The sequence below is a fragment of the Podarcis vaucheri genome, assembly GCF_965113315.1.
Source record: "Podarcis vaucheri genome assembly, chromosome: 4".
Classification (NCBI taxonomy): domain Eukaryota; kingdom Metazoa; phylum Chordata; class Lepidosauria; order Squamata; family Lacertidae; genus Podarcis; species Podarcis vaucheri.
In genome coordinates this window covers 18,300,195-18,321,506 of record NC_138762.1, presented here as the reverse complement: position 1 = coordinate 18,321,506, position 21,312 = coordinate 18,300,195, and the positions used below count along the sequence as shown (strand labels likewise).

The window sequence follows — 21,312 nt, the reverse complement described above, 5'->3', positions numbered from 1 at the left end:
TGTAATAAGATATACAGGCCAGCTTGAAACTATTTCACTTACATAATAATGATGGGGTTAAACATAGAAGAAAGCTTCCTCATTTGTGTCTTGCCTTGGAATTAACCATGCCTTAAATCCGCCTTCCCCAGCCCATTTTGCGCCAGATGTTTTGAACCCAAAGTTCCACGATCCCCATCCAGCACAGCTAGTGGTCGTAGACAGCGGAAATGGGCATCCAGAACATCTGGAGGAGCACCAGCTTGGGAAGGGTGGCCATAAACAGACAGAGATGCCCAGGAAACAGGACAGCGTCGGGTCTCTTTGTCTGGAGGGTTGAGGATAAGGCTGAATAGGGGTCTTCTGGCAGTTCATGGGGGTCCCTTTTTCAGGTTTAGACCAGAAGGCCCATATATTGCTCAACTCAGATTCTGTCGTGGCATGAAGGCTGGCGTTGTATTCAGCTAACGTTTACTCAGACTAGACTCGATTAATTTAATTGCCATGGCTAACTTCAGTGCATTAATTTCAGTAGGTCTGCTCTGAATAAAAGTTAATTTGTAAACACCGTTCTCTCCCCCACCCTTCTCTCTTTGTAGCTGTATTTTCCAGTTTTCCTTGCTGACCAACCAAGAGATTACCCCCACCTTCTGTTTTTGCTGGAGAGAAAAATTTCAGTGAAAAGGCCACTGTCGGCCGATCCCAGGCACTCTGTTGCCTTTGTAGCTTTACTTTACATAGCCCACGTCCACTGGCACACAGCTATTGGGGGGGGGGGTCCTAGGTAGTAGCACATCGATTATTAACTAAATTAGAGAAATGTTATGGTTTGTGCATGATTAGTTTCTGGACCCAATTAAAGGTGCTAGTTTTGACCTACAAAGCCTTAAATGACTCCAGACTGCAATACTTTAAGGACCACCTCTCCCTGTATTCACTGACCCGGTCCCTGTGATCACCATCTGAGGCCTTTCTTTCTGGGCCTCCGCCACGTGAGATAGCAACACGAGAAAGGGCCTTTTCTGTGGTGGCTCCCCGCTTGTGGAATTCTCTCTCCAGGGCGGCATGCCTGACACTTTCACTACATTTCTTTAGGCACCTGGCAGAAATGTTTCTCTATAACCAGGCCTTTGGCTGATTAAACCATCCATGCCCTTTTAATTGTGTCTGTGGGAGCGGTGTTAATGGTTTGTTTTTGCTTCATTATGTAGTTTGCGTTCTCATTTTGTATTTTTATGATGTGAGCCTTCAGATGAAGGGCAGTATACAAATCTAATGATTAATAACAACAGCTGATAATAATTTGTGCTCTGTATTTTAACATGAGATAGTTCTGATGACCATTATAAAGGTACTGACCATCTGGCAGCACGTTGATTATTATTTGATGTATCTGCTGAGATGGTAAGGTAAAGGTAAAGGGACCCCTGACCATTAGGTCCAGTCGCGGACGACTCTGGGGTTGCGGCACTCATCTCACTTTATTGGCTGAGGGAGCCGGCGTACAGCTTCCGGGTCATGTGGCCAGCATGACTAAGCCGCTTCTGGCAAACCAGAGCAGCGCACGGAAATGCCGTTTACCTTCCCGCCGGAGCAGTACCTATTTATCTACTTGCACTTTGACGTGCTTTCGAACTGCTAGGTTGGCAGGAGCAGGGACCGAGCAATGGGAGCTCACCCTGTCACAGGGATTCGAACCGCCGACCTTTTGATCGGCAAGTCCTAGGCTCTGTGGTTTAACCCACAGCGCCACCCACATCCCTTTGCTGAGATGGTAGTGTTGTGTTATCTAGAATGCTGCGCAGTCGGTGTGCCAGAGGGTTTAAGAGTGTTGTGTGCCTCTTAAGACCCGTGATTGCAGAGCTACACACTTCACCTAAGTGTGGGTACAAAGTTAATTTTGCCTTTAAATAATTCAGGAAATGGGGGTCAGCAGTTCAGTTCTTTAAATACTCCCCTCTCCTCTTTGTGGAGGGCAGGAGGGTCATGTAGCTTTCCCCTTGTCCAGCATGAGTGTGTACACAGCTGAATGGACTGGCAAGGGAATCCAAAGAGATGTGAGGTTACACAGAGGACAGGAGGGGTGTTCGAAAATAACCACAACAGCTTATTAAAGTCTAGCTTCAACAAACAAGGTTATCCAAGAAAGCTGCAGAGACCTTATGGATTTTGTTACATTTACTGCTTCAGATAATCTATTTTTGTAGTAAGCTATTTATACAAGTCCCAGCGCCTGCCCACCTAGCAGTTCGAAAGCACCCCCGGGGGCAAGTAGATAAATAGGTACCGCTTACCAGCGGGAAGGTAAACGGTGTTCCGTGTGCTGCGCTGGCTCGCCAGATGCAGCTTTGTCACGCTGGCCACATGACCCGGAAGTGTCTTCGGACAGCGCTGGCCCCCGGCCAATAGATGTGAGATGGGCGCACAAACCCCAGAGTCTGTCAAGACTGGCCCGTTCGGGCAGGGGTACCTTTACCTTTACCTTTATTTATACAACAACCGTTGTAAGCTAATACAGTGGGAAGCCCAAAATATGAACTGGCTTGCGCTGGAAGCTTTTCGTCCTCTTCCACGCAGGGGGAGAGTGCTTTACTCTCAAGTTTCTTGTGGACAATGGTTTTTCCCCATACTGAAAATAGCTCATTCAGTGTTGAATTGTGCTTGCTTTCCACAATGAGGGGGCCAGAAGAATGGTGTACTCAGGGTAGAGAACCTGCTCTCGATGGTTCAATCCTTGGCATCTCCAGTTGGCCTAGGAAAATACCAAGCTAGATGGGAAAATGGTCTTCCGTAATATGAGGCAGTTTCCTAGATTGTCTGTCTTTTGCCGATGCAAAAGAATTCATACAGATAGCTCAACTGGCTAGAGCATGAGACCCCTTAATTTCAGGGTTGTAGGTTTGAAGCCCATGTTGGGTGAAATATTCCTGCCTTGCAGGGGGTTGGGCTAGATGACCCTTGTGGCCCCTACTAACTCTGCAGTTCTATGACGCTGTAGTAAGGGAGCTCTCCTGCCAAGTTAGGCGGTTCTAGGAGAGCACCATTCCATAAGCTTTCCTGCTTTTCGGGAGCTGAGCTTCCTAAAGCAACAATTTGCAGCTGCAAGGCCCTTTGCTCTACATTGCTGTTAGAGAAGATAGAAGGTGTGGACATGTCCAAAGATTAAGGCTTTCTGGGAAATGATATATAATGAACTGAAAAAGGTATTTAAATATACCTTCCTGAAGAAACCAGAGGCTTTTCTCTTGGGTATGGTCGGCCAACTGGTGCCAAAGAAGGACAGAACATTCTTTATGTATGCTACAACAGCAGCAAGAATACTCATCGCAAAGTATTGGAAGTTACAAGAACTACCCACCTTGGAAGAATGGCAGATGAAGGTGATAGACTACATGGGGCTGGCAGAGATGACTGGCAGAATCCGAGACCAGGGAAGAGAGACAGCAGAAGAAGACTGGAAGAAATTTAAGAACTATCTTAGGAAACATTGTAAAATTATTGAATGTTAGAATGACGTTGATTTAGAAATTATGTGGTTTCTAGCTGTAATGATTAAGTAAAAAGAAAAGAAAGGCTAAACAATTTAAATGGATAATAAGGAAGAGGATCTGCTGAATTAAAATTTGGGAATTGGAATAGAGAAAGGGGAGGTACGAGGAAGTCGGGGAAGTAAGTTACAAGAAAATAAGGGGTTGAAATTATACTTGTTTTTGTTTTTTGTTTGTTTGTTTGTATTAATGTTTTGTCTTGTTATTATATAATTTGTGAAACTTCAATAAAAATCTTTAAAAATAAATAAATAGAGAAGATAGAAGGTGCATCTAGAGAACACTACCCAGGAGTGCCAGTATGCCAAGTCCATGATCGTTTTTTAAAAAACTTGCTAGCAGAAGACTGGGGGTCTGAGGAGATGTTTTGGGTGCTCAGATCACCATGGAAGCCTCTTTCGTGCCTGGGAGCTTTCCAAGGTCCTGAACCTGTGCTTCCTATCTGGACTCGCTTCTAGGAACCTGGTTTTAGCAGTCCATTAGTTGCTACTCAGTCCTGAGCCATGTGTAGCTACAGCCCGATGCCCCACATAATACACCGTGCAGAGTAATGTGTGTCGTATGCCATTGCAATTTTCTGAGTCAGGGCATAAACGATAGCAAGCCATTAAAAATGGATTGCCGTGCCGTAATCTGGAGGAATCAAGTTCTTGTTATAGCTCCACGCTGCTCTGGATCGCTAGCAGGGTTTTAGGGTTAATTGCCAAGTGAAGTTCAAGACCAGTATTTTGTGTCTTGTAGAACAGAAGCTTAAAAAAAACATCCCCCCTACTTTTGTATTTTGTTGGTGGTGTGCTTCAGGTGATGAAGATGGCATGAAAGACAATAAATGTAAGACATACCTTGCCATGACCAAAGCAAGAAACAGTTTCTCGCTTAAGTGACCTGTCGTAGACCATTTTTGCTGTGGCCTAGCCAGGTTGGAAGAGGGTGATGTGTCAAAGGTTTTCCAATGAGATGCAAGGCTGAGTAGGCGTTGATCAGAGGTCTAATCAACCAATCCAGTGGGACAGTGGCAGCCAACATGATGCACTCCCGATGCTGATGGACTCTCTAGCCCCAGCCAGCCTGGTCAGTGGTTGGGATAATGGAAATTCTGGTCCAGTACCACTCATAGGAACTCCACATTGGCTATCCCAACCTAAAGTAATACTATTGCCTCTTTTGTTATTGGGTTCTTAGAAACTCTGTAAATTGATTGTACTAGAAACACACCAAGTTGCTTTTTAGAACCATAAGATTAACTGTTCTTCCATTTAAAGTGTTCACAATGTTGTATTTCTATGATTATCAGCTAGCTTTAATTTGAGTGTATTTCCCAGTGCTGTGCTGCATTAACACTGAAGCAACTCTGCGGTAGTTAAACCTACATGCTTGAGTACCGGTGGGAGTGAATTATAAGCACAAAGCGATTCCATAAGACACCCTTACTTTGCAAAGCTAAAGTTGTTGCACGGGTAAGCTTGAAATCATTATTTGTTTATTGAAGTCCGTTCAAGGGTGGGCTTAGAAATGATGAAGTGATGGTGAAGCTTATTGATCGGTGCTCAACATGGCACATGCCACTGAGGGGCATGTTGCTTAGCTGTGAAGTTTCAGTAAAGTTTTGTGAGAACTGTAGTCCAAAATTTATTGGCGTGAGTTGGTGGGTTTGCAAAAGGCTACATGGGAAGAGTGTTTGGATACTGCCAGGGAGACAAATGCCACCATGCCTCCACGCCGTCTCCCGGTCTCCCGTGGAAAGAGTATCAGTCAATTAGCAACATGAGCCTCAGAAATAGCTGTCCACATTCCAGGACTCGTGCAGGCCCTTTTTGCAGAGTTTCCACAATGAAAGATTCACCCAGCAGAGCATATTTTACAGATTTATTCAACGTTGGTCAGAACAAAGGAAAAACATGACTGCCTGCCTTCGTGTCGAGGCAACAGACTGAAAACAAAAGCTATATACAAAACAGAAACTTCCTGTGAGCAGGAAGTATGCAGGCTTGTGACACACAACAGCCTGCTCCCTTTTTAAGGTGGAACGGAAATATCCTAACAAAGAGTACAGTCAGCTAGTGCACAATAGCAAAACCCTAAATATTAAGACCATCCCTTGAACGTGATGCCAGAGTTTCATTTTCTGTTATACACATAGGAGGCTGTTCAGTTTTGTAGTGTTCTGATTCTTAATGAGCTGATCAAAACTGGCAAGGATAGGCTAGGCTGTGGCTGGATGAAGACATTTTGATCCTGTTACAGATTCACTGTCTTGAGGTGTTACAAGTGCCACGTGACTCAGTCTGTGGGTTTGGACAAAATCTAACAGGGTAGAATACAGTGATGCAACAGTCCATCTGGGCAAGCATCACATCTTGATCCCACCTCTCTCCTCTCCCTGTGAACTATTTTGGGGGTTCTCCTGACTGTCCCCCACTTCAGGGGGCGTTGCCGGGGGTAAGGAAAGGAAGGGAAAGCCCCTTTGTGTGAGCGGAAGTCCTTGCACAGGTTCTCATTAGGTGAATCCTGTCCACAGATTTTTCCCACCATACGATGCGTTGTGTGTGTGTGTGTTTTATTGTCCTAATTAATTTTGTAAAAGTCAAGGCTTCAGATCATAAATAACAAGCATGCAAGAGAATTCCCCAGAATTGTAATAAGGGTAAGTAATACACACACAAACATAGATACAGTGGTACCTCGGGTTACATACGCTTCAGGTTACAGACTCCGCTAACCCAGAAATAGTGCTTCAGGTTAAGAACTTTGCTTCAGGATGAGAACAGAAATCGTGCTCCAGTTGCGTGGCAGCAGCAGGAGGCCCCATTAGCTAAAGTGGTGCTTCAGGTTAAGAACAGTTTCAGGTTAAGAACGGACCTCCGGAACGAATTAAGTACTTAACCTGAGGTACCACTGTACACAGAGATAGATATACTGATCCCCTCCACATGTTGATGTTCCCCTCCTTCCCCTTCCCCACTTCGATGGTTAAATATATAGAATTAAATCTTTCTGCCCTTTTAGTACTACCCTCTACATAAGATGATGATGATGATGATGATGATGATAATAATAATAATAATAATAATAATAATAATAATAATAATAATTTATTATTTATACCCCGCCCATCTGGATGGGCCTCCCCAGCCACTCTGGGCGGCTTCCATAAAAACCAAAAATACAATAAAATATCACACGTTAAAAACTTCCCTGAACAGGGCTGCCTTAAGATGTCTCCTGAATGTCAGGTAGTTGTTTATCGCCTTGACATCTGCTGGAAGGGTGTTCCACAGGGCGGGCGCCACTACCGAGAAGGCCCTCTGCCTGGTTCCCTGTAGCTTTGCTTCTCGCAATGAGGGAACCGCCAGAAGGCCCTCGGCGCTGGACCTCAGCGTCCGGGCAGAATGATGGGGGTGGAGACGCTCCTTCAGGTATACTGGACCGAGGCCGTTTAGGGCTTTAAAGGTCAGCACCAACACTTTGAATTGTGCTCGGAAACATACTGGGAGCCAATGCAGGTCTTTCAAGACCGGTGTTATATGGTCTCGGCGGCCGCTCCCAGTCACCAGTCTAGCTGCCGCATTCTGGATTAGTTGTAGTTTCCGAGTCACCTTCAAAGGTAGCCCCACGTAGAGTGCATTGCAGTAGTCCAAGCGGGAGATAACCAGAGCATGCACCACTCTGGCGAGACAGTCCGCAGGCAGATAGGGTCTCAGCCTACGTACCAGATGGAGCTGGTAGACAGCTGCCCTGGACACAGATTTGACCTGTGCCTCCATGGACAGCTGTGAGTCCAAAATGACTCCCAGGCTGCGCACCTGGTCGTTCAGGGGCACAGTTACCCCATTCAGGACCAGGGAATCCTCCACACCTGCCCGCCTCCTGTCCCCCCAAAACAGTACTTCTGTCTTGTCAGGATTCAACCTCAATCTGTTAGCCGCCATCCATCCTCCAACCGCCTCCAGACACTCACACAGGAGTGTGAGGACCTTCACCGCCTTCACTGGTTCTGATTTAAAAGAGAGGTAGAGCTGGGTATCATCTGCATACTGATGAACACCCAGCCCAAACCTCCTGATGATCTCTCCCAGCGGCCGCATGTAGATGAAGGGAGGCGCTGATTCTGCATCTGTGTACAACTCAGTCATGCTAATGACTCAGTCACTGGAAGGAGAGTTCATATTCTGAAGAGTTGTTGTTGTTTTTTGCACACTGTTGACCAGCTGCATCTTAAATGAAAACAGTTCATTCTTTCTGCATTTTTAAGAAGATTCAGTTAGGTGCAGAAACATTAAATATTTTAACCAACATTTGTCTCTAGGCATATCTCTGATACTTGTTCAGTACTTGCATATAAGCCTTGTAAGAGCTGTGAGAATTTTAGTTACCAGGCTGCTAAGACTGATTTTCAGAACCTCTGTTCATTTGTTTTCTTTTTAATGGGGTGTGGTGGAAACAGCTTGCTTTATTGCTTTTGCTTTCTCCTAACATGCCTGAAGTCACATTTGCTATTCTTCTCATCTTCTGTTGTCTCCCTCTGTACCACAACATCCCCAAGCTATGCATGAGGGCGCTAGAAATAATATTGCATGTGTCCTTAAGATCCTTGCAAAAGTATCTGAAATCCGAATCCTCTTAGATAATGCATTTTCTCCCTTTAAAAAAAAGTTAGAAAAGGCTATTTTGCAAGAGGCTGGCTTTCCCACAAGTCCTCTCCAGCGGCCTTTTTCTTCTTAGTGAATTAGCTGGGCTTACGAGAGTTGGAGTCCCACAACACCTAGCGCAGCGGTTCTCAACCTATGGGTCCCCAGATATTTGTTGGACTACAACTCCCATCACCCCGACCACTGGTCATGCTGGTAAGGAATGATGGGAGTTGTAGTCCGGCAACATCTGGGGACCCACAGGTTGAGAAGCACTGACCTAGAGGGTCACAGGTTCCCCAACCCTGTCTTATTTTATTATCCTTGCAACCCTACATGTCTCTCCTATATCCGTCTCTACAGCCACAGCAGGCGCTGTAACCTCCTGGCAGTTTGACTTCACCCCAAAGGTGCACTCCTCCGTTGTCTCCTGAGACAGATGGATGCTGACAACAACAGAGCACTCTACATCTACCTGGATCCTGAGTTATCATAGCCCTGCACAATTTTATGACTCACCAAGGTGAATGCAGCCTACTGGTTGTGGGTGTGACACCCTAGGAGCTGGATGGATTTCCTGTTGTTTCTTTTTCCCTATGCATTGAGTACCTGTGAGGCCATATTGAGGGACTGGTACTCTCTGTCTTGATGAGTCATCTCCACTCTTTTTTTCTTTTTGGTAATAGCAGGGTTTCCAGAGCTGATAATCTCCAGCCACTCTTGAGACCTTTTTTTTTAGCCGATACTTCCCCAGTATTCAAACGGCCATGCTGAAACCAAACACTGGCGTAATTGTCTCCTTTTAAGATGTCCTTTTATGTTGACATTGAACTTCAGAGTCGTTTATATCAGCAAAAAAAGTGAGAGAGAGCGCAAAATCCTATTACCTTTAACTGTCTGTTCATTGATTAATTATTCAGGAAAAGTAAATATATAATACTAGATTTAAATTAAACTTTAATTAAAGATTTTATCTGAAAACCTGCCTCTTCGGGGCCTTCTGATGTTGTGTGGTGCTTTAAAAAAGAAAAAGGGGGAAAAATTCCTTTTAAAGAAGGGATTTGAAGCTTAAATGTTTTTAACTGCAAGGTAACTGTTAGAAATTCTTTTAAAGGTTTGCTCTTTGTGTGGGTGTACCAGTCTCTTGTTTTTGTACACGTGAGATTCCCCTTTTGGCTTCACAAAGTTTGTATCCAGAGACTGAAAATGGGGCACACTGGTATTGAATTCATGTCTCTCCTTGGAACCATAAACTTCTGCTTTCGTTGGTAGTTTCCGTGAATTCTCGCATTGCATTGATGAAATGAGGCAACTGAAACCCAGTTTCTAGTCTTGGTCTGGTCAGTATGTGGATGGGAGTTTAAAGGGTGGGGGGGGATGCGGGGTGGGTGTCCTTTGGAGGCTGGTTCTAACCTCTGGGCCACCATTTGGTATTTTCTGGATTAGGGTGTTATTCAACTGATCTGCAGAAATCTGCTGCAATCACAGGCACGCTTACCTGAGAATATGTCCATCTGAATGCCAAGGATCTTCTTTCTGAGTAAACATGCCTAGGTTTGAACTGTGTGGGCAAGATCCAGTGTTGGGCCAGTGGATTTTCCTTTTCCACTCCTCCTGTCATAATGCCCTGCAGCTCTGTAGGGATCCGTCAACCCTCTGGAGTTTGTTGTGCAAGTGGGATGCCATAATTGGATATAGAACCTTCTCCAGTTCACCCATTTGCGTCATAATTTGGGGCACACGTGGAACTGGCACCGACCCTTAAGAACAAATACATATCCATTTGCCTGTTTGTTCTCAAACAGGTGTAAGGAAGCAGTGTTTCAATCCGTCGTAAATCACGGCGTGCTGGTTTTCCGACAGAATGCCCCAAGAGGCCGCATGCTGGCGTAGTTGTGTTCCCCACTTTTTAATGGACTCCTCCGAGTGACAGCGAAGAGAGTTGAAGGTTAATTGAGTATTAATGAGTTGGGGGGGGCGTTTCTTGCCAGAGGCTCCCAGAGAAGTCCTTCATGTTTCGGAACTCTTAAAAAAAAATCTTCTTATCTTATTAAATACACATTACTCCTAAGGTGGCAATTAGAGAAAATAAATTATCCACAACTATCAACATCACTTTTCTGGCTACTCTTATAATAATCTTCTGCTAGTGAGAGAACTGGGTAGAAGACTTTTTTTAAAAAAATTAATCTCCTGTTCTCCTGTTATTGGCTTCTTTTTAATTACCCCTAATAGGAAGAGATGTAAAATTTTTGGTTATGAAATGATAATGTAAGAAGCCTAAGGGATAAATGATGGTAATTATAACTCCTGCTGGAGGTGTTTTTCACCGTCACTCTGCCCCCACACGAACAGTACTTATGGAATAAATGTATAGTACTGAATATTTAAAAGTTGAGCAGATTGAATTCATTTACTCCCTTTGAAGGACATCTAACAAAGATGCTGTAATCTTGAAAGAGAATATAGATTACGTGGGTGGCTTCTCCTCCTCCTCCTCCTTTTTTCATCCTGGGCTTGGATGCTGAATGTTGTTCTGAAGACAAGTTATGAAACTCGGCTTCCTGGGTGGGGGAGCCTCTGGCCCACAGCTGTCAACGTTTTCCTTTTTTTAAGGGAAATTCCCTTATTCCGAATAGGATTCCTCGCAAGAAAAGGGAAAAGTTGACAGCTGTGCTCTGGCCCCACAGGCCTAATAATGCTCAACTAGCTTACCAAGAACTCGGCCTATGAGGCCATTTTGACCAAGCCACACACACCTGCTCTATACCTGACACCTTGCTCAGACCACACCTGGAATACTGTGTCCAGTTCTGGGCACCACAGTTTATGAAGGATGTTGGCGAGCTGGAACGTGTGCAGAGGAGGGTGACCAAGGTGATCATGGGTCTGGAAACCAAGCCTGATGAGGAACAGTTGAGGGAGTTGGGTATGTTTGGCCTGGATAAGAGGAGAGGAAAATCTCATAGCCATCTTCAGGTACCTCAGGTTAAGAACCTAATTCGTTCTGGAGGTCCTTTCTTAAGCTGAAACTGTTCTTAACCTGAGGTACCACTTTAGCTAATGGGGCCTCCTGCCGCACGATTTCTGTTCTCATCCTGAAGCAAAGTTCTTAACCTGAGGTACTATTTCTGGGTTAGCGGAGTCTGTAACCTGAAGCGTCTGTAACCTGAAGCATATGTAACCTTGAAGCGTCTGTAACCTGAAGCATACGTAACCTGAAGTGTCTGTAACCCGAGGTACCATTGTATCTAAAAAGCCGTGCCACTGAGAATGGAACATGTTTGCTTTCTCCTGTTGTAAAACTCAGTGCAAAAATGGACCATTGTCATGTCAAGCGATTGACCATATGCCAGATTTTCCCACAGAGATGGGGGAGATAAGGAATTGTCCCCCCGGCTGGATCCAGTTCCTGCCCCTGACATATTTTCAGTGTTGGGGCTCTGCCTGAAGTAAAGGCGGTACATTTGAAGGATGGGAAGAATGCCTTTCCTTTGCAACGTAAACAGCTGCACCTGTGCAGAACTCGCATCCTCTTCTGTCTAAATGGAATCTTTTTCTTCAGAGGAGTAGATATTGTAGTGTAGGCAGAGCTGTTGACTGCATGCCCTGCTTGGTTGTTGGGAAACTAAATGCTGGACTAGATGCTTGAGCACTGATATCATCCAGCAAAGTAGTTCTGTACTTAACGCTGTAGTTCTGTGCAAGGTAGTTCAAGGTAGTTCGATGTGCAAGGTAAGGGACTTCTGATTTGTCCTTTCTTGAGAGTTTGGTCTTATCAGGAGATAAACACCCTTTGTTATTAGTTACTTTGCACATTTTGGGGTAACAAAAATCAGGTCAATGAAACTTTTTGAAATCTGCTCCCATTTTATTTAGCTAAGGTTGTGTTTGATTTTCATTTTGGCCACAGTTGGCTTGATTATTTATTCCAGCCTTGGTTCTAGTTTCAATGCCCAGTGGTAACGTTTTGTAATGAATTGTGGTAATTTGCTTTAAGCAACAGATAAGAAATACCATATTTTTCGCTCTATAAGATGCACCAGACCATAAGACGCACCCAGGTTTTGGAAGAGGAAAACAAGAAAAAAAATATTCTGAATCCCAGAAGCCAGGACAGCTATTGGGATCGCAGCGCAGCGATCCCGCTGGCTGTCCTGGCTTATGGGATAGCCGCCTGCAGCCTCTCCCAGGCAAGGGGAGCCTTCACCCCCTGCCTGGGAGAGGCTGCACCCATACTTCTATGTCCATGGAAGTTCAGGTTAATTCTGCATTCAAGGCTTTCTGAAAGAACAGCTAGCTATATGAATGCTGCTCTTAAAAGAAAATTCAAATTTCAAAAGCCTGCCATCCGGAAGTTCAGTGTCAGGATCTCCCGGGAGTAGAACCAGCAACCATCTGATTCATAGCCTAGTACCTAACATGGTGAGCTACCGGGGCTACACAATGAATGGTTTCCTAGGGGCTTAAGTGTCCCTAGGTTCTGGAATGTCTCTGCCTGCCCGGGCCAGCCATTGGCTCCCCTTGACCTGGAAGAACAATAAAAGCTTCCAGGTGAGGTTGGAACTTCGCCAAGGCAACAACAGACTTCCCTGTGCCTTCCCTTGGTGCCCAATTACATCCCAGCCATTACATGCAAATTTGGCCCCAGGAAAAGCTGTTCTGTGACCGGTATATATTAAGCGGGCATCTATTTTTGATTTTGACATCCAGTGCCCTTTTAAAATGTGTTGGGGAGGAGGGGATTATTAGGTTGTTCTTGTTTTTATTTTTTAATATGTATTTTGTCTTTTTATATTGTGATTTTACGTTGTGAACCACCCTGAGACCCATGGGTATAGGGAGGTATACACATTTAATAAATAATAACAATCTTTTTTGTGTATTCCATTGCTGTACGTGGGGCTAGGCTCATCCCTTGGCTATTGGGAAGCCTCGTCAGGATTTTAAGAGTTCATGTATTGTGTTCACAATTCATTGGTGGGTTTAGGGAGAGAGCCTGCCTAGTGACACCTGGGTCCCAAGCCTGCAGGGCTTTAAGGTAGGCACAAGACTTTGAACCGGGCCTGGAAGCAGACTGGGAACCACTGAAAACTGCCACAAAAGTTTCTACATGAATTACCGTATTTTTCGCTCTATAAGATGCACCAGACCATAAGATGCACCTAGGTTTTGGAAGAGGAAAATAAGAAAAAAAACATTTCCCCTTACTTTTTAGGATGGGAAAAGTGTGTCTTATAGAGCAAAAAATACGGTATGTTACCGTATTTTTCGCCCCATAAGACGCACTTTTTCCCCTCCAAAAATGAAGGGGAAATCGGGGTGCGTCTTATGGGGCGAATGCCTGCAAGCCTCGCGCGCCCGGCAGGAGGTCCCACCGGGTGCGCGAGGCTTGGGGCGGCAGCCTGTCGCCCGAAGCACGGGGAGCCCTCTGGAGGGCTCCCCCTGCTTCGTGCGAGTGTCTGCAAGCCTCGCGCACCCGGCAGGAGGTCCCGCCGGGTGCGCGAGGCTTGGGGCGGCAGCGGACTGCTTGCGCGCACCTAGAAGCTTGGGGCGCGCTGACCTCAGCTTGCCCCAAGCTTCTGGATTAGCGCAGGGGTCCGCTAGCCCTGGGAGAGGCGCCCGGCTCTCCCACGCAAGCGGAGACCTTGCCTGCACGCAGAAGCTTGGGGCGCGCTGAGCTCCGCACGCCCCAAGCTCCTGGTGTAGCGCAGCGCACCTGGGGGGGAAATAATTTTTTTTTCTTTATTTCCCCCCCTAAAATCTAGGTGCGTCTTATGGGCCGGTGCGTCTTATGGGGCGAAAAATACGGTATTTGCCCTGAATCTTTTGAGGACAGATGCAAATAAATAAAAAGGAAAAGTTAATGTTTTGGTGATGCATGGGGAATGGGTTGTATCTAAAGCAATTGGTTATGAGCCTTGCACGCTCTTGGCGACGACTTCCACATAACTGGGAAGATAAGTACTGCGTTTTTAAATCATTTTCCTTTGCTTGACCCTTTTGCTTGCTTTGTCAACGTAAAAGAGCACATTTGTGAACACTAGGAAAGAAGTCTTAGAGGTACTGTTATGGCGAACTGTGCCTTCCCTTTATCACTTGATGATAATGTTGGGGAAAGGTCTTATTTCTGGGAACAAAACCCAGAAAAGACAGTTGCTTTTTGTTTGTTTTTAACTTGAATATAAAAACAGGGCTTGCCTCATGTAGCTAATCTCTCAGAACTCCACTCCTCAAATTATTCATCACAGGTCTGAGAGAGAACAGAAGCTAATTAGTTTTGCAAACCCACCAAACTGACTAGCCCACCTGCTTACACATTCCTATGTTTCTCGTTGATGACACATTGACAACCTGAAAGTGAGGAGGCAGGGCACCAGCCTTACAATGGATGCTTATTTCCCTGGCTATATGTTGTTGTTGTTTAGTCGTTTAGTCGTGTCCGACTCTTTGTGACCCCACGGACCAGAGCACGCCAGGCACTCCTGTCTTCTACTGCCTCCCGCAGTTTGGTCAAACTCATGCTGGTAGCTTCAAGAACACTGTCCAACCATCTTGTCCTCTGCTGTCCCCTTCTCCTTGTGCCCTCCATCTTTCCCAACATCAGGGTCTTTTCCAGGGAGTCTTCTCTTCTCATGAGGTGGCCAAAGTATTGGAGCCTCAGCTTCAGGATCTGTCCTTCCAGTGAGCACTCAGGGCTGATTTCCTTCAGAATGGAGAGGTTTGATCTTCTTGCAGTCCATAGGACTCTCAAGAGTCTCCTCCAGCACCATAATTCAAAAGCATCAATTCTTCGGCGATCAGCCTTCTTTATGGTCCAGCTCTCACTTCCATACATCATTACTGGGAAAACCATAGCTTTAACTATACGGGCCTTTGTCGGCAAGGTGGTGTCTCTGTTTTTTAAGATGCTATATGTTACCTTGGATGCAATTATTTCTTGCTGAGCAGGCAAGCAGCTATTTCCAAGCCTGAATGAGTCGTTTCTCACTCAGATTGTCTGTATGAACACGGTACATGAATGGTGCCGCGTCCCCTGTTTTAAATTGAGCATGAGTATGAAGACAAAAATAAACACTGAAGATTCTGAACGGTACATGAATTAAGACTGTACAGTCAGGCTGCGTGGATAAACTCTCTAGGTATGCCAAGGTGCCTGTCAGGCCATCTGTTCCCCTCTGTGCCAGATTGCTCACTTTAAGAAAAAAATGCAGCCCCACCCCCATGCGGTGTAATAGTGTTGGATCAGAACCCTGGAAGAACAGGGTTCCAATCTCCACTCATCTCCATTCAGCCATGAAGCTAAGCTCACTGGATGACCCTAACCCAGTCACCCACTTTCAAACTGACCCACCTCTTGAGTTTGCTGTGAGGATGATATGGAGATGGGGAGAGCAATGCAGGCCACCTTGACCTTGTTGCAGGAAAAATGGGAGTTAAATTTTATTATAAATAAATGAACTAACCGGTTTCAGATGTGTGTATCTGTCTCCGTGTGTAAAGGAAAGGTAAAGGGACCCCTAACCACTAGGTCCAGTCGTGGCCGACTCTGGGGTTGCGGCGCTCATCTCGCTTTATTGGCCGAGGGAGTTGGCGTACAGCTTCCGGGTCATGTGGCCAGCATGACCAAGCTGCTTCTGGCGAACCAGAGCAGCGCACGAAAACGCCGTTTACCATCCCGCCGGAGCGGTACCTATTTATCTACTTGCACTTTGACGTGCTTTCGAACTGCTAGGTTGGCAGGAGAAGGGACCGAGCGACGGGAGCTCACCCTGTCACGGGGATTCGAACCGCTGACCTTCTGATCAGCAAGTCCTAGGCTCTGTGGTTTAACCCACAGCGCCACCCACGTCCCCTCTCCATGTGTATTGTCAGTTAAAAAACAAATAACAAAATGAAAACACGACACAAAATCCCCACACTATCCTAAATTCTGTATTGATTCAATGCGTTCTCAGAAAATCTTTGTTTAAGTTGCTACTGCTCCATATTGCAGCTGTGTTTCTTTATCCAACCACCAGATCGTGAACTTGTTAAAACCCGAATTGCAGAGTTTCTTCTTGCTTCGTTCATTTGCAATCATGCTTTATGAGCAAGTGGAACTGCAGGCCAGATTGCCTCTGCCTTCGGCTGTTTAAATAACATCTGGGAATTTCAAGAAGTGTGGGGGGACTCCTCTTCACTAAAGGGATCTCTGCAAGTGAAGGCACAAAAACACAGAACAGGGGTGTTCAGAAGATGGGAGCGATTAGCAAACCTAGCCATATTCTTACTGCATCCTTGAGGCTAACAAGTCCCTGGTTCATTTTAAAAACCTTGCTTTCTTTTAAGCAGGGATTCTGAAGTGTTTGTAAACCAATTTCTCCTCCAAAGTGTGGCGTTTATTTCATTTATATCCAGTGTGTTATGTTGGAGAGCCAAATTGGTAGCTCACGTTTGGGTGTGGAAAACTGATAAGGCTCCAATACTTTGGCCACCTCCTGAGAAGAGAAGACTCCCTGGAAAAGGCCCTGATGTTGGGAAAGATGGGGGGCACAAGGAGAAGGGGACAACAGAGGATGAGATGGTTGCACAGTCTTCTCGAAGCGACCAGCATGAGTTTGACCAAACTGCAGGAGGCAGTGGAAGACAGGAGTGCCTGGCATGCTCTGGTCCATGGGGTCACGAAGAATCGGACACAACTAAACAACAAAATGTTGGAGAGCCAAATTGGTAGCTCAGGTTTGGATGTGGAAAACTGATACCCAAATCCCTGCTCAGCTATGAAGTACACTGGATGAGCTTAGCCATGTGACTCTTTCTTAACTTAGCCTTTCCACTGGCTCATCACAAAGGTTGCATTGTCACTTGGGCATCTGTTGAGAGAGAAGGGAGGTGATGAGAGAGAGGTTGATACAGAAATTCTGAACCTTCCTAGATTCTCAAAGTGCTTTGAACCTTCCTAGATTCTCAAAGTGCCATGGCTTGCCAGAGGAGGTGATCAGACCAGTTCACAAATGATAGGACCGCCATACCCTGATGTGGGTCATGGGACCTAGTGAGGGCTTAACCATGGTTAGTTCCGTGCAGGTGTAATGCTGAACCCTGGTTGAAACCATCGAGGAAAGTGAGGGAGGAATGTGCAGATAAAATGGAAGGGGCTGAGGATGGGAGTCATAGTCTATTCTGTCGCATGACCAACCCCCAATCTCTTAACCATGGTTAAGAGACGAGGTCTTAACATTTGCCATGGTCAAAGCAGGAGTCTCTAAAGAATGGGAACTTACTTAAAATGCGTATGCTGGTTTGGTCTTAGGATATGATGGAAGAAAGGGGACGGTGAGCTCTCGGACATGTCTTTCATGTTTGCTGGAGTCGTTGCATTAATTCTGGCCTTCATTTTGTGAATACTAGTGAGGCAAAGTAATTGCGCTCTGCATTGGAGCAGCATCTGATGTTGGCAGGAGGCAAGGGTGGGTGAGAAGATTCAACATAATTTTGTCCTGTCCTTCAGTTCTCTTCACAGATGCTCTGTGCCTTAGCTGCAGAACACCTATTCATACAGATGACATCTTAACAGAATTTTAGTCTTGGATGACATCTGTTGTGCAGAAACAGACTGTCACAGAGGCCCTTTAAAATAGTGTTGCCAGCAAGAGAGCCTTAATGCAAATCTTATTAAGGGTGGCTGCCCTCCTAACGCTATCGTCTTACTGCTTCTATTCTTTGCTTGATCTTTCCTGTGCGCCCTGATCAGGGTGACACTCCTGAATCATGTGTCAGCCATAACGCTTGGCAGCTCTTGGCAGCAGAAAAGTCTGGTCTCAAGGTGGCGCCAGGCCAGGCCAGACTCAAGGTGGCTCTCGTCGCCCAAATTTCACACACTTGCCTTCACACAACAGACTGAAACTGCACCGCCTCAGGCAGCTGACTGAGAAGAGCAGCGATATTGTCTCTGAGCAAGCAGAGAAGGCTGGGAAATGCTACTGCTGAGGAGGGGAAGGGCAGTTAATGGGGACAGGACCGCTTGATTTCAGTCTTCCCCAGTGTGGTACCCTCCCAACATTGTTGGACTCCAACTCCCATCATCCTTGACTGTTGACTGTTCCGACTGGGGCTTCTGGGAGTTGCAGTCCAATGCCTGGAGAGATCTAGGGTGGGTAAAGTTGTTATGTCTCCCCCCCTCCCATATCCACTGGGCTTCCACTGGGCTTGCCCCAGGCCCCAATTGAGGTCAGGGCATGAGAGAAATGAGAGAAATAGGTTTCTCACAGCTGCTGCCAGCACTCTGAAAAGGCAGCCAGTTCGGGAAGTCAAGCTCTTAGTCCAGAGGGTCTGAGGGCAGTTAATGGTGCACCTCTTTCCAGCTGGGCAGAGACCACAGAAGAAAATATCTATGGCAGATGGGAGGGCTCCCTGTTGCAGATTTCTGGTCCTGTTGCCCGCAAACATGGCGTCTCCGAATTGTGAAACAGGAACGCGCCATTTCCAGTTAGCAGTGTAACGGCAGAGGAGTCATCTCTGGCCTCATTCTGCAGTCCTACTGGGATTAGCAGGTCCCTACTCTCATTAATTATATTAAACTTGTTTATGTAATTACTTCTGCAGTTAATTAAGTCCTTCCTTTTTAAAAGTGGCTTGTAATAATGCTGGTTCAGCGCTTGCTTGATGGCTGCTCCTGTTTTTCCCACAGAAGTGAAGCCTTACTGCCCCTGTGTTTCCAAACCCCCTGTGTTTTCAAGTGTGTCTTGAGTCTGAGGTCAGGGAGAGAGAGATGTCTGAGGGAAAGCTATCTAGAGCAGCGTTTCCCAACCTTGGGTCCCCATATACTGTTGGACTACAACTCCCATCGTCTCCGACCACTGGTCCTGCTAGCTAGGGATGATGGGAGTTGTAGTCCAACAACAGCTGGGGACCCAAAGTTGAGAAACACAGATCTAGAACATAGCACTGCCAGGTCTAGAACCTGAGACATCTCCTTAAGAAGGGTTTAGAAGTCCAAAGGCCGCCAGATTTTTCCCATCATTGCTGCCTTTGCTCCTGATAAAACTAAGGGACCTGTGAGATTGAGCAGGTCCTGAGCAGGGAGGCCACATTTATTCAGATGAACCCAGGAAATTATTTGGCAACAGCCTTCTGATTCTGATGGTGTATTTAGGAAAACTGCAGTGTGTTCTCTTGATAAATTTTTAGAGGGGATTCTAGCACTGTTAGTCTGTTGTGGCGAAAAAGACAACTCCGTAGTTTGTAAAAATTGTTTGGTGCTCTCAGATTTAATTAAATTTATTGCAACAGTTATAATTGTTAAGTTGCCCTGGAGGGGCTATTGGGCTCGGAAGACGCTGTGTATAACGGTTTCACTAATAAATTCATAAATTCCTAGTGCTTGCCCTCTGTTTGACTGGCGTCCATTCTTTCCCTTCTCCCTCCCCAAATATATGTATTGAGTCTCAAGGCTTCTGCATAGTAATATTGGCTGCAGATGGTGTTAGTTTCTGTTTGCCACTGTGCAGTGTTTTGGAGTCACAAGACTCTGTTTACATTCCAGAGACATTACAGGCTGTTGGAAGTCTCGCGGGAGACTGGAGACGGATGTGACGTACTGGTTTCCTTTTCCTTTGTTTCAGTTGCTCTCTGCTCTCACAGAGAGAGGATGCATTTCTTTCTGTATGCGTAGCTTAGTAATAAAACCTAGCATGCAGCTCATAGCTTCTTGTCTCTTCCCTGTGCTGGAAACTCTGCTGAATGGGGAATGTTCCTGGAGCCTTATCAGAGGCTCAGGTCGTTAATCACGAAGGGCGATTCTAGAAGATGAGTTTTATCAGCTCGGTCGAACGGAGATTCCGACAGATGGGTCATTATGCAGAGCTTGCACCCGTTGCTGCAGATTACAAACCAGCTGCACTGATTCTGCTGCACAAAAATCGGTTTGCTTTGCAAGTCACATTGCACCGAAAGGTGCGAACCGGTGTATCTGAAGGTCTGGAACAGGGAAGGTCTGGGTTCAGTTTCAACCCCCACCCCCCATTTAAGCTTGCTAGGTGACCTTGCTCCAGTTGCTGCTATACCCCATAGGGTTGTCATGAGAAATGAGTTGCTGGAGAGATCCCTGCACATTGCCCCTAAACTCCGTGAAGGGATAACGGAATTAAAAATGTGCTAGCAAAGTGCACTTTGTGATGAATTTTCTCATTTTATAGAACAACCTGGATTTCACGCCCAATTAAAAGAGGCTGAGATTACTTTATAACTGATGTTCACCTGCTGGGGCAATTTGTATAATTTTCATGCTATACAGACATCTGAATTATGAGAGTACAAAAAATGCTGATGCTGATAATCTTTTTTTCCCCTCCCAGCAGAGAAGGGTAAGAGACTTGGGAACAGTTTATCAAATATTGCTTGTCAAATTTGTTACCCAGAGGTGGGGATGATATAGCTGGGATTTTAAATGTTGTGCACCTGGGATACATGGAATGCCCTGGATTTGCTATTGTTGGTGGGATTCTGTCTTGGTTTTGCATCTCTACACTCCGCACATCAAACATCTGGGATAAAGTGGAATTTATCTAAAATTTAAGTACATAATATATTGGTGTGTTTACCACATTCCTGTGGGGTATAATTTGTAGACTTAAATACGGCTTCAGGCTTAACACACTTGGACTGGTGTTTCTTTTGAACTGAAGCAACATAATTCCACCCTCCATCGAACCACCAAAAGGCCATTTAGTCTGTTTGTCTGTCTCTTCCACAAAGCAGAGAGAAATAAACATTTCTGTGATCTCCTCTCACCTCCATAGCGGAGGCACTTACAATACGCCGATAATGCCCAGATCTGTTTCCCCACAACAACCGAGTCAGGAGACTTTTCCTTCTAACATCAAGTCTCGCACATTTCTGTGGAATGGTCCCATTTGACCTGTATCCTTCTGTGGAAAGCAGCTGTCTGCTGGCCGTCCGGTGGTAGGGATGACGAAGTAATTAAATTTAGTTGGCATTTTAATGCAAAGTTGACCTAATTCATACTGCTGGAAACAATGCGAGGAGAACCAAAACTTTAGGTGTCCTTCAGAATTCGTGGTTCTCTAAATTTTGCGGTGCAGTTCCGCAGCCCAAGAATATGCACAAAAATACATGCATTGATGTAACCAAGATACAATGTGCATTTTGCTAGA

At 45.6% G+C, this 21,312-nt stretch overlaps 1 protein-coding gene across 4 annotated transcripts in view; it reads left to right on the top strand.

Moving 5' to 3' along the window:
- The window catches only part of SLC36A4 (solute carrier family 36 member 4), a 109,395-nt gene that overhangs the window by 75,192 nt on the left and 12,891 nt on the right, over positions 1 to 21,312 (top strand). The gene's annotated exons all lie outside the window — the stretch shown is intronic.